At 41.8% G+C, this 14,626-nt stretch overlaps 1 protein-coding gene across 1 annotated transcript in view; it reads left to right on the top strand.

The window, feature by feature from the left end:
- The window catches only part of LOC142855783 (uncharacterized), a 237,274-nt gene that overhangs the window by 198,602 nt on the left and 24,046 nt on the right, over positions 1-14,626 (top strand). The gene's annotated exons all lie outside the window — the stretch shown is intronic.

Here is a 14,626-nt window from a genome sequence, read left to right as displayed (position 1 = left end):
CATTTCTGCCTGGGACTGGCTGCTCCCAGAGCCCGCTGTCTGCCACCACATGGCCCACTACCACCATTTGGGACCTACAGCATTTCTGCTGCCTACTGCCGTGGGGATCCTGCAGCATTTTTAAAAAAAGAATAACAGAAGGAACCTCAGATTCTTCATGTCTCTGTTATCAGTTGTCCACCAATGTGAGGATAAGTCAAAAGCTTTGCTTTATGTACTGTGGCTTCCTTTGAAGCCTTGAAGAATTCTTTCCTGCAGGGAGCCAGACAGAATCGCCATTACAAGATGGCGCTGACATCCTGTCTTGTTGGAAATAAACAATTCCATATATGGCTATGCCTTTGGGAGCTACGTGTCCCCTGTTTCCCGCATGCGCGGTGTTTTAGAATCCTTGCGCCTATCCTGACGCAGTCTAGTGTCAGCTGATGATGGCAGCCAATCACAGGGCGACCCATGTGCCTACTCCCTATATAAGCAGCTGCTTTAGTGCTCTCGGGACCCCTGCTCTCCCTCAACCAAGAGGCACTCCAATAAAGCGTGATCTGAGAAGAATCCTCGTGTGGTGGTTGTTCTTCCAAACTTCGGTCGCCAAGCAAGGGGCCGAAGAGGATTCAGAACTCAACATCAGAGTGGTGACGCCGGCAAGTCTCTCCAAGTATGCTGAATGCGGGAGTTGATCCTTGAGTGTTTTGTCTTGTGTTCTTGGCGTTTGTGGTGTTTGTACTAGCCTGCTGTTTTTGGGTGTGCTGCCATCAGCCCTGCTGCAGCCTCAAGGAGGGAAACAATGTGGACATTCTGAGAGAGGGGTGGAGAGACCTGATTAAACACCAGGACAGTCTTTCAGAATCAGATTCAAAGGGAGAAGACTTGGATAGGCCTAAAAGAAAAAGGGAAACGGTAAAAAAAAAAAAGGATCCTGATGCAGTCCTCCCTAAAGGGGAGGCAAATGAAAAGGGGGGAGGTCCCCTCTATCTGGTGCTGGAGGAATTTGTGGGCCTGGATTTGTCAGATGAGGAGTTAGATCCTCAGGAGTAAGAAGAATCAAAAGAAACCGCTGCTAGTTATATGGGCGGCGGCGACCCCCAGCATATAATGTTTCAACAGGAGTAGGTGTGGGGCCATCAGCACCTTTGGGGCCTCATCCTCCCCCTGTGTCTCCTTCCTACTCGCAAGCGGGAGAAGGATGTAAAGAAAGTAGGGGATCTTTCAAGAGTTAAAGTTCTTATCATACAAGTTTTTCCATTTGTATGGCCTGCTCTTGCATGGGAGTCATATTGTTTCAGCTTGAGGTCCTTTCCTGATGCTAGGTGTGGCTTCAGGATGGCCTGCTGAGACTCAGGCCTCTTAATTAAGTTTATCAAGGGCCAGAGTTATACTCTAACAAGTGATAATGATTCACAGGCAGAGATGACGGGACTCAAACTTCTGTCCTGCTTGCTTAAAGTTACTCCAAGATATTTTGTGGTATTCACAGATATTTAAAAGGATGATGTCTCATTTATCCTAGGTGTAAAAGAGGTACATCTGGGTTATTTTCAGATTCTGGCTATGATAGGGTGGTTCTGCTCTGGACAAGGCTGAGCACATGTCCTTGTGGTTTGGTTAAACAACTTTGTATTTAGGTCCAAAAGGAGTATTGCTGAGTTTTGAGGTAAATATTTGCCTAATTTTAAAAAATAGACAGAATGAGGGTCCCTCGGTGCTGGGGAGACTCTCACTTGGGTCTCGGGATGGCGCGGCTCCCCCATAGCTCGCTGAAGGCCACCCTTGCTGAGGTCGCGTGCATGTGGCCTTGGTTGGCAGGGGAGGAGTTTGACCCCGAGTGACAGGGAGAAAGAATTTTTGAGGAAAGGGGCCACAGCCCAGTGGTCCAGGAGGGTCGTAAATTCCAAAAATCCTGTGGTGGTAGCAGGACAGCTCCAAGCCTCGGGACCACTCCCAAGGTCGTAATCAGCTAGTTCCTAAAACAGTAGTACCTGCAGGGGGAAACTCCCTGTTTCTCAAGATTATTCTCAAGATATGGTCTGGCTTTCTCCTGGGATTGTTCCTAAAATAGTGATAATCACAGTGGGGAGGCTCCCTGTTTCTCGGGATTGTTATCAAGATTACAGTCTGGTTTTGTCTTAGGCTAGTTCCTGGTGCAGGGTTGCTGAACAGGCTAGTCCTGGATTTTTGGTTCTTCTCTTCCTGCTGGGAGAGTCTGATTTATCCAGGTTTTTCAATACTATGTGTGATCCAAAGGTGACTGTCGGTTTACACTTCCAGCAATGGAGTTTTTCCTTTACCCACATTTACTTAAGCATAAATTGTTAGCAGTAATTTTTAATCTTGGTCATTTTTACAAGAATAAGGTAAAATCTCAGAGTTTTGGTTTGCATTTCTCTGATGGCTAAAGGATGTTATATTTAAACATTTTTTAAGTGTCTCAGTCATGTTAAGTTCGTCTGTTGAGAGTTTTCAGTTTAGGTCTATAACAAATATTTTTATTGGATTAATTTTTAATAACTAATTTTCTGAGTTCTTCATATATTTTTGGAAGGGATTTATGATAAATAAAGATCTTTCCCCACTCTATAGTCTTATTATACAAAAAGTTTCTCAATTCAGGAGATATAATTTATGGTTTCTCACAATGTTTATGCCACTGAGGCTGTGTTTAAGATGTGGCAAAGTGTATTTCAAAAATTTTTCTCTGTGAGGTTCAACATAATTTTTATATGCTGTGGCCTTTGGTTCATTTAAACTTGAGTTTTGTACATGGAGATGGATATGGATCTATTTTCATTCTTCTACATGTTGGTGTCTAATGAGGCCAGCATTATTAGTCAAAATGCTTCCTTTTTCCATTTTTCTATCTGCAAGGCAGACTTAAAACTTAAAGAGGAGGATAGCTTACAAACTTTTGGTTGGATGTCCTATGGTTAAAGGCCTAGTTATGATATTCTTATGAGGGACCTTGAGCCGATAGATAAAATTCTTACAAAAAACAATGAGCCAGTTTCCAATAGAGAGCTTAAAACAGCTGCCTAACAGGTACTCAAGCAGGTAAAATATAAATCAACAGGTGAAGTATACAATAATCAACAAATACAATATATTAATTATGATTCAGCTATGGCAAGTATGTGTATTAAATGTAAAACTTATTCTACAACAGTTTTATAAAAAAATGCTGTTTGTGGCTAAACCTTCCCAGTTTTGCCAGTTAAGATATTAAACTCTTAATTTAAAACAGTAGCCTGTCTGGTACAAAAGGGCAGGATAAAAGCTGGAAGATGGTTTGACAAAATATTGACTATGATCAATGTTTCTTATACTAAATAATAGATTCATTGATAATTTTAAGACTGATTCCTGGACAATTGCCTTTGCTCAATTCAAAGGCAAAAACAATAGTTTTTTCCCAGATGCTACAATTCACACAACTGTATTTTACTAATATTATAGCAAAAAAATCCCTTAAAGGATTTTATGCTAAATTTTACAAATGGCTCTTCCAATGGAAGAACTGCATATATGGCTAATAACAAAAATATATTGTGGAGCATAACAAGGCTCCTTGAAAGCAACCCATAAAAATTACAAACAGATCCTGATACAAATGGATCTGGCGTGATAACACCAAGCTGACCTTTGCTAGGGCAAGGTGGAAAAACCCTTGCAATGCATTATGAAAAAACCCGACCTATATATATTTGGGGTCAAGGATATGTTTATGCTTTTTTCACAGAAAGAATATAAAATCTGGGCCTGATGACTTCATGGCTGCGGACGTCCACAGAGGAGTTCCAGAGGCGACTGGGGAGAGGTCCTTGATCAGGCCTTTCCTGCCCCCAAGGAAAGGAATGCCTGATAACAGAACCTGCTACTCGACTCTGCAGGGTGTTGTTCTGCCTCCAGAGTCCAGGGAGACCCACCTGAGATAATTGTTAGGATGTGCTTCAGATAGCTGAATCCAGCTCACCTCACTCAGGAATCCCACCTGCCCTAAAGCACAAATGCTAAACTGCCTCTGCAGTTTAAATTCTGGTTTGCTTTGGAGCTAAGGTGCAGACTAAACATCAGACTGCTGTAATCCTTGGGACACAAAACTCATTTTAATTAAAATATTAACCCCTCTTTACTTAAGAAAGGGGAAGATTGGGGTTCCTGTCACTGTTACCCAGAGACTGGAACTAGTGGTATTTGATGACAACAATGTCTGTCATTGTGCTCTTACTGAAACTGACCTAATGATATTTAGAACTGCTTATAGATGTTGGAAAAGGTTTGACACAAGCTATAAAGTGTTTGGGTTTAATGCATATGCTAAAACATTTTAGATTTTGATCCCTTTTACACTGCCCTAATGTTTGGCAGGCAGCACTCGTAATCTTATTGTGGAGTAGGCATTTAGGAAGGAGGATGTACCTTAGGCCACACTAAAAGGTGAATACTGGGTTTGGAAAATGCCCTTTCTTCTTGTCTGGAGATGGAGTTATTGGTGCCCAAATTATATCATAATATCTTTTATTTGAGGAGCTCCTCATAGTTTTTTCATTAATGATAGACACAGGGGCCCAATGACGGGAGTTAGTGTGGACCCTCACCTGAACAGCACACCATACAGAGGTTGTAGAAACCGGCTCAACATGGCATGGTGCCAGGCATGAGGAGTGCCCTCCACATGGCCTAAGACAGGGTGCCCTGTGGTCAAAGGCCTGCTTACTTTAGGTCTTGCTAGATACCTTTTATTTGAGGAGCTCCAAGGATGGGTGACTTGTGACAGGACATCCCCCAACCTAAGACAGGGTCCTGGGAATCCTAGGATGGGTAGGGGGAAAAAGACCTGGTCCCCACTCGACCTAAGAATCATAAGGTACCCCTCTGTTCCCAGGAGAGGTATATTGTTTCACCATTTGAGAGGAGGGTCTCTCCTTGTCCCAGTCCCTTCTCCTTTAGATCTGACACCATGGTTGGACTCTGACCTGGTGCTCTCCACTTAACAGCTGCCTGTCTTTTATAAAAGGAAGAGGGATCTGTCAGAAGACATTTCCTCCTAAAATCATTACAGGAACCATCACCCTGGGGAGTCTGCAGATCTGTCAGGAGCCGTTTCCTCCTATTTTAATTGGTCCCAAGCCTGCCTTTCATCTAATAAGACAATAGTTAATAGAACAATATATGATACAGCCCCTGTATGTGTGTACCCTCCCTTTTTGTTTATTCTTTCTAATTCTTCCTTTTCTAATTACACCAATAAAACCTGCTGGATGTCTCAATGCTGGGACGCTGCTAGATATTCTAGAGCCTTAGTTGCCCATGTCCCTCGATGGGTGCCGGTCCCCATGGAAGTTCTGAGTACCATGACCCTATTTCGATCCAGAAGGGATTTTGGTATCACTGCAGCAATTATAGTTGCCATTTCTGCTAGTGCTGCTGCCACTACCATGGCAGGCTTAGCAATGGCAGCCTCGGTGCAAACGGGTACAGCACTTAACCAGCTCTCTGCTTCAGTGGCCCAGGCCTTGGATAACCAAGTATCCATGAATGCTCAATTGAAAGGAGGATTAACGGTGGTCAATCAGGGTATTGACCTGGTACAAGAACAAGTTGATGTCTTGTGGCAATTAGCACAATTGGGCTGTAAATGGAAGATGGCTGCCCTGTATGTTACCAGTGTTCAATACCATAATTTTACTAAAGCCCTGTCTAGTTATCTTTCAGGAAATTGTTCTGGACGACTTGATGCTACCTTGGAAGAATTGAGGAGGGCCATGATAACCATCAATTCCACCCAAGTGGATCTCAGCATGGCAGAAGGAATGGCATCATGGATCGCCTCTGCTTTTTCCCATTTTAAGGAGTGGGTGGGCGTGAGCATGTTTTTGGCAAGCTGCCTGGGTAGCTGTGTGTTGTGTCTGTGGTTGGTTTGCCACCTTTGAGCCCAAACCAATAGGGACAAGATTGTTATCTCCCAGGCATTAGCTGACCTGGAATGTGGTTCCTCCCCTCAGATTTGGCTGTCGGCACTAAGAGACACTTAGGACTTCCATCATGCACAGCCTATGCACCCCATGGGATCTGTTGATCCATTGCACTTGGGTAGGTGTGTGGATGTAGGTTCCTGTGACACAGCCTTTGCACCCCTGGGGTTCCTTGAATACCCATTGCACAGGGGAAGGTGTGTCTATGAAGAATATCTTCCATCCTCGATTGACCAACACATCATGAGGTGGGGGTCAGATTGGATGACGTTGGTCCTGCGCTCAGTGCTCACAAACAAAAAGGGGGAACTGCAGGGAGCCGGACAGAATCGCCATTACAAGATGGCGCTGACATCCTGTCTTGTTGGAAATAAACAACTCCATATATGGCTATGTCTTTGGGAGCTACGTGTCCCCTGTTTCCCGCATGTGCAGTGTTTTAGTGTCCTTGCGCCTATCATGACGCAGTCTAGTGTCAGCTGATGACGGCAGCCAATCACAGGGCGACCCGTGTGCCTGCTCCCTATATAAGCAGCTGCTTTAGTGCTCTCGGGACCCCTCGCTTCCTGCTCTCCCTCAACCAAGAGGCACTCCAATAAAGCATGATCTGAGAAGAATCCTCGTGTGGTGGTTGTTCTTCCTCGCTGGTCGAGAATTTGGCCGCACTTTCCCACATTGATCCTCCTTTTGTACACTTGATAATGATTCCAATTCCTTGATTGGGTTCTCCATAGCCTCCATGAACAGGACAATAAATGATCAATAAATAGCCTTTGTTCCTATGAACCTCACTGATATTGTATAGAAATGAGAGAAATATTCCGCCTTTTGGTCCCTGTAATGACATTAGAATAGCTTCTAAGAATGATTATTAAACACCTAGAAGATCAGTTTTATACTCGTTTTGTACTTTTAACTACATTATAATATTTCAAGAGTCAGACACAACTCAATAAACTTTCTTTGGCATACCTTTCAACCACTCCTTGAAGTAGTTGGAATCTGACCTTGCAAACTTTAATAAATAAATGATTCCTAAGTCTCATCCTTATGTACCTTAAACAACTTACTCAGACCTTCATAGCTTGTAAAACCTTTCCAGTCTTCTTTGTCCCGGAGCTATCTAGTCATAATCATGTTCATAATCTAAGTCCTTTTTTACTATTGTCATTTACATATTTATATTTTTCTAACATGTTCTTTTATGGACTGCTTTCTTTTTGCTAATATCATAATAAGTAGGAACATTAACAAATATGTTTGTGATCTGTTGTGAGAATTTTCTCCCCCATGGAAGGGGCAGAAGCAATTTCTATCCCATAACCATAATTCCCAATGAAGATACAAAGTACAGTTTCACCAAAGTCCATCCTGGGGAACCAACCAGTGAGTTTATTGAGCTTACTTACTGAGCATGGTTGAAAAGGTACATACAAGGGTTTTGATTCTGTGGTTGTTTGAATCAAAATGACCCCCAAAGTCCCATGGAGAGGCACTATTAGGAGGTGTGGCGTTGTTGAACTATGTCATAGTCACATTCTGCTGCCTGCTGATCTGGATGTAGAACACTCAGCTCTTTCTCCAGCACCATTTCTGCTTACATCCACCATGCTTTCTGCCATGAAGATAATGGACTAAATCCTCTGAAACTCTAAGCTAGCCTCAATCAAATGTTTTCCTTTATAAGTGTTGCTGTGGTCATGGTGTCTCTTCACAGCAATAGAAGCTCTAACTAAGATACCCAAAAGCAGTTACACAGGCACCTCTCCATCCAGTATGTACAATGGCTCTCCCATAGCTGCATATGTGGAGCTTACCTTCTCTCTACACTTCCACTGCCCATATATTCTCCCTGACACTACATTTCTCAGTGAACATATGAAGTAAGCCTGATAGCACTCAAGGTAAATTCCCACTTTCAAAGATGGCTTTCTCATAGGTGTATACACAGAATGTACATCCTCCCAAGTCTTTCCCAGGCTATGTACTCTAGTTCATCCCTAAAACCAGAAGGGCACATGTCATTAGGGATGAATTACATATAGTTGCCTGGAAAAGAGGCTGTGTACTCAGATGGAGGGGATACTTTCTTTCATGGTGGAATATTAACAATCAGTGAACCCGGTGGTGGTTATCCTTTGTAAGCAGTCACAGGTGATCACAGGAAGGTACCAATTGTTTGTCTTCAGATAGTGCCGAGTAACAACAAAAGAAAACTGAATAGAAACTGTATATGATAATGTAATAAATTAGTATTTCCTAGGTATAAACTGTTCAACTAAACCTTAGATAAAACACAATACATTATTCATATGATACATGGCATTACTACTGAAAGACCTCCAGTGCTGGGGAGACTCTCACTCAAGTCTTGGGATAACATGACCCCCCACCCCAGTAACTCATGAGGGACCATCCTTGCTGCAATCACAGGAGGCTTTAATCCATGAGATGGGAACCAGTGCACTGGGGCTGAGACTCATAACCCACGCAGGGGAAGAGTTCGACCCTGAGTGACGGGGAGAAGGAGTTTTTAAGGGAAGAAACCACAGCCCAGTAATCCAAAATGGTCATAGAAATTTCAAAAATCCAGTGATGGTCACAAGGGGGCAACTCCCTGCCTCTCAAGATCACTCTCAAGATTACAATCTAACTTTATCTTCAGCTAGTTCCTGAAAGAAACACAGTCACTGAACTGGCTAATCCTAGATTCCTGATTCTTCTCGTCCTGCTTAGATTTTTGGCTATTTTCTTCCTGCTGGGAGGGTCTGGATTTATCCAGGTATTTCACTATTATAACCATGCTTTTGGGTTTTAATGTATGTAGTTGATACCAAGAAACAGCAAATACATAACAAAATATCATGGAATTGATCCAGTCCAGCACAACTAAGAAATCCCTCTTAAAACTGTGATGCTCCGGCTTACTCTAGATAGTTACACAGGCAGATTCTCTATCCTTTCTATGGGTGAGCATCTCATTTGCTTTTTTCACTACAGACATGTATACACAAAAGTTAAATAAACATTTACATCTTTGGATCAAAATCTCTAATAGTCCTGATTAACATACTACTTGTCTTTGGGTGTATTTCAGAGCTAGCCCTCCCTCAGCTAATTTCTATATTGTGTGGCTTACTCTCTAAGGATTGGTCAATCCTTTATATCACCAATTCTAGTCTTCTACATTGCGACTGAGTAGTGGAGTACTCAGTCCCCATGAGTACAGTACATGAGACCCCATTTACAACTTCCACAAATTAACTCCAAATGGGCCTTACACCTAAATGTCAAGTGCTGAGTGCAGAACTTCTGGAAAATACTTGAAACTAGGCCTTTCTGACTTTGGCAACCTGCCTAGGCTTTGGGAGGTTTCTCTAAGGCAATGATGTATAGAGCAACAGCAGAGCTCTGTTTCTAATCTCAGGAATATGCTTGGGAGAGCTGGTAAAGATGTGGGGCCAGGGCCTTTGGAAAAAGGGTTGTTTCAGATCCTCAGAACCCAAGACTTCACAGAAGGGTGAAAGCTGTGGTTATCAGTTCCAACACCACTGTGAACTTTGTTTATAATGTTCTTTGGTTTACCCAATGTTCTTCTTGTGCAACATTGTCTGATTGTATACTTCCTTTTAAAACCAAACCCATTGATTTAGATTAGCAAGAGACTTGCTGTTGAACTTGACTTAGATCTCCAGCCAATCTGGGATTTGTCTTTCTGTAGATTAGCAGCTAGTGCTGGGAATGCTGTGCTGTGTCCCTTCTGCTCATCTGGTTCTGTCACTCAGACCTCACTAGCCAATCAGATCCTCGACCAGTCAAATGGGAGGATCTTCCGGGAGCCAGGCTTCCGGTTTGGTGCTTCCTGAAGAAATCACAGTCTCTCTCATGCACTGTGCCTTGTGATCCCTTGTGGGTTTAAAGTTTGTCAGCTCGGCAGCTGCACCATGGTGAGTGAGTGGTTGCTCTCCAAAATGGGAGGAGAGGTGGGCCAAGGAGAGTAAGGGGCCAAAGTCCCCAGGTTGGGAGGATATGCCAGCCTTGGAGCACCTGGCTGCTCTTCCCACGTGGGGAGGAGTGGCTGGGGTTGGCGGGTGAGGGGCTGCTGTCCCCAATCTAGTTGGAGTGGCCTGCTGAGGCTTGTGACCAATGTGGTGAATTTTTCCCTGGCTGGGTGGGAGCCAGTGGACAAACAGAGTTTAGTGTATTCCTGTCTCATCCTAAGTAGTCCTAAGTGATCCTTGCAACTCCCCGTGGCAGCCTCTGAATAACTTCACTGCCTGCACAGTTGTGTCTGCACAGAGCAGAGCTTTGGGAGCTGCAAATGGTGGTGCCTGTAGTGCTTATGTTGTCGCATGTGGAGAGATATAACCAAATTTTCCAAACTCGGAGCCTACTGGTGTCTCCAGTCTCTTCAGAAGTTCTGCACTTTTATTTAGCATTTAGGTTTAGGATCCATCTGGAGTTAATTTTGTGGAGCTCGTAAATGGTTTCTCCTTTGTAGAGTATCACTCCACTGCTAAACTGTGAAGTAGGAGAGCATAATTGATAATAATAAGTGTTCAATTATTTTTTATTATTTTAAGAAGTCAATTAATGGTTGTCATATTTTAGATTTCATTTTCTTCAAAGTCATAACTGCTATAATCATTGTTTGTATTTTCTAATGTTTCCCAGGTTTTGAATTTCATTTTATTTTAAGAGCTGTTTATTTATTCTTCTTTTTATTTATATCAGATTAGAGCAGTGATTCTCAACCTAGTGGGTCATGACTCATTTTGGTGGATCAAATGAACCTATCACAGGACAGGCCTAAGACCATCAAAAAGTACAGATATTTATATTATAATTCATAACAGCAAAATATAGTTATGAAGTAGTAGTGAAAATCCTTTTACATGTGGGGAGATCACTGCATCATGAGTAACTGTATTAAAGAGGCACAGCACTAGGAAGATAGATTAATGTCCCCTATAGCTCAGGATTACATCATACTATGTAAGTGAGAATTGCTGTGAAAACCTAATCCTGCCTCTGCTACATAGTGCTGCAAAAACAGTCCTGCAACTCCTACCAGGCTGGATCTTGACTGGTCTGTGTGAAGGAGAAATAGATCAGTGAATGAGTATCCTCCAACTTCTCTAGATTTTATTGTGAATTTACAAGTGAAGTGAGACCTGTGTAAGAATTGAGTTCACTGGTCAACTGTAAAGCCAGTGTAGTCACAACAGACAAAGGATGGGCAAGAAGGAGGATAAAAGCTTTCCTGCTGTGACAGTAGTTGACATTAGCAGTGAGTAGTGAGGTAATCAATTTTAAATGTTCTATAAATGTGCTGACTTGCCATTCCGTGGGTCCACAGACCATGCATACAGGAATTTATATAAAGAGCTTAACTTATCATTAAACCAAATTCCTGTAGTTACAGTAGTTCAAGTAAAATAGAAGAGCTGCATAAAATGGTGTGGCCCTGTCTACCATAATTTATTTTCCAGGTTTAAGATGTATACTCTGAGAGAAATGATGTGAGTAGTACTTGGTGAGCTCTAATACAAATCCCTGGTCTCTGGAGCACATGACCATAAAATCTGTTTCAACTTTTTAACAAAAATTTTCAAGATTATAAATACATTATTTCCACTATCTTTTTCTTGCCTCTAAGCCCTCCCATAGACCCTTTGCTGTGTTCTAATTCTCATGGCTTCTTTTTGTTTAACAACAATTACTGTTTTTGACCTGTGTTTGTTTGCAAGACCTCCCAGCTATGAAGTAAGGGGTTGGCTACTCTGGACCTTGAGTGTGTAATGGAAAGTGTACACATAGGACCATGTGCTATGGAGGAGGAACAGGAAGTGCTCTGGGAAAATGGAAGATTTTACTAAACCACAAAATTTCCAGATTAGGATCTTGTCTGACCATAGTGTGGAAGGACAAACTTGGATGATTTTTGCTTTCTAAGACATTTGATTTCTGCTCACCCAGTAGGGTAACTGCCAATGTCTTGAAGCCCAGCTGGGTGGGCCTAGCTAATGAGGGACTCTGGTTGACAATTAGGAGCACCAGCAGGAGATAGTTTACAGGTTCTTTCCAGTATTGTATCCACATTCTCGTTCCTGTTCCCAAACCCTACCACAATCTAATCCCTCAGTGTGTTCTAATTCATGGCACACTTTTCATTCAAGCAGTTGTAAATGTGACCTGTGTTTGGCTGCAAGATTTCCCAGGTATGAGGCGATTGGTTGACTGCAGTGCACTTTGAGTGTGTAATAGGATGTGTACACAAAGGGACCCTGTGGAAGGACAGAACAGGAAGTACTGTGCTATCTGAGTCATTTGATCTTTGATCACCCAGTAGTTGAGCTGACATTATTCTAAGGCCAAGTTGGGTGGCCCTACCCAAGGAGGGGTTCTGGAAAGTCTTAGCAATCAGGAACAATAGTGACAGGTAGCTTGCAGATTCTTTTCAGGATTCTTTTCTACTTTTATTGTAGTGAGTTTTTTTAAACTATACTGTTCTGTTTTTTAATGATTTATTTATTTTTATTGTGCATACAAAATTCTACCTCCATGTATGCCCACATGTCAAAAGAGGGCACCAGATCTCATTACAGTGTGAGCCACCATGTGGTTGCTGGGAATTGAACTCAGGACCTCTGGAAAAGCAGTCAGTGCTCTTAACCACTGAGACATCTCTCCAGCCCTAGGAATACCACAAGCTATGCCATGGTGAGTGTAGGGTGTTCAGAGAAGATCTGTTGAACTGTCATTTCTGCTGGGATTTGGATGGACCATGAGCCAGGCTGTGGTTTTGTTGCCCTATGTAATGACCTGGGCAGTGGTCTTTGTCATCTGTGCCTCTCTGTATATGGATTTCCTGGGAAGAGTGACACTCTGCAGCCCTGGCATGGTAGAATATTATACTTGTAATATCACTGTCCTGTGTCCACACAGAGTCATGCTTTTGGTGTGCAGTGGGAAGACAGATTTGAAAACTGACAGTCTTATTTCTAGAAGTTCTGAATATTACATTCTACTTTCAAGTTTGTCTTATAAATAATTTTAAATTTTAAAATATAAATATTTTAAATAATTTAAAAGCTGGTAGAACTATGGTGATGTTGATTGTCTTTTAGCAATACATGATTAGAATGCTTCTAACTTGTCTGCTACCACTAGCCACAATGATGTCGTTCAGTGATATTTAGTTCCAGGTGATAAAAAGAGTTTTTGAGCTGCAGAGGTTTCTTAGGTGTGTATGGTGTTGGGCAGGTAGATAGGGCAGAATCTGTATCTTGTGCTATAATCCATGTGACAGGAAGCAGAAATTATTCTATATTGCTTTGGTATTGGGCATCAGTGGGGCTGGGTTTACCTGAAAACACAAGACCGAAGGGGCTGCAGAGCAGGAGGTCATCTCTTTTTACAGAGAGGGTTCTAGAGCATGGAGCCTCTCTGTTTGGAAGAAATACCAGTAGCTGTAGGATCAGAAACAACAGTTTAATGGTCACTTTGAGGTAATTTTGTGAATGTTGTGAAGTCTTTATTTATTTAATTTCTCTACACATAGTTAGCTGGCTAACATTGTTCAAGGTCACATGTTTTCTAAGTTTCCTTTGATCTTTTGATTAATAGTTAATGATATTTTCCTGCCTATGTTCTTGTCTTTTTCTCTCTATGCTCTTTATTCTTTCTCAAATATTGTACACATTCTTGATTGTTGTAGCTTTGTGGTAATTTTTTCTCCCAAGATAGGGTTTCTCTGTAGCTTTGGAGCCTGTCCTGGAACTTGCTCTGTAGACCATCTGACTTGGATCTCACAGAGATCCACATTTCTCTGCTACCTGAGTGCTGAGATTAAAGTGTGCATCACCACAACCCAGCAAGAAGTCTTATTATGTCAATCTGTGTACTATTTTTTCATAATCCCACTGATTACTCTGGGTGTTTCCACTACGAGTATAGCTTTGTAATCAGTTTTCCTGTTATAAATTGTTGGGCATTATCATTGTAATGTATTCATTTATGATGCAAATTTCCCATACACACTGCTGCATCATGTTTCCAAGGGTCATTTATTTACTTCTTTATTTATTTTGGTTTTGTTGCTGTTATTGTTAATCTGAGAGACTTTTGGTTTATTTGATAAAAGGCATTATGGATGTTGGCAGATGGCTCATCACATATTCATTTTGGAGATGACCTATGTTCAGATACCTAACTCAAGTTGTTAGGCTCATAACTCTACGATTTCAGATCCAAAGCCATCTGAACCCTTCTTTTTGTATGTCACCTGCATACATATGGAAGATATTCTAATTCATGTACAAATATATACAAAAAATAACAATAAACTTGTTTTCAAAAGTACTTTGACTTATAAAGCAATTAGAGTAAAACAAGTTGCTTTAGGTGTACACTGATTCTTTAAAAAATCTGTTACCTTGCATTTTGTTTAAAAATGTTTTCATTTCCTCACTCTGCAGACTTACAGGCAATTATCAATCATGGGAAACAAATGGTGTCTACGTGGCCCTAGGATACATCCTATTCTTTACTATAAGATAATGAGATCCTTTTAGTAGTCAAAACTATTTTCTATGAAGTTAAGACATGAGAAGGTTTCAAGTGAATCTCTCCAATTTTGGTGGAACATCCCTCCTCAC

The sequence above is a fragment of the Microtus pennsylvanicus genome, chromosome 8 (assembly GCF_037038515.1).
Source record: "Microtus pennsylvanicus isolate mMicPen1 chromosome 8, mMicPen1.hap1, whole genome shotgun sequence".
Classification (NCBI taxonomy): domain Eukaryota; kingdom Metazoa; phylum Chordata; class Mammalia; order Rodentia; family Cricetidae; genus Microtus; species Microtus pennsylvanicus.
The sequence above is the reverse complement of the archived record's forward strand: the minus strand, read 5'-3'. Positions and strand labels throughout refer to the sequence as shown.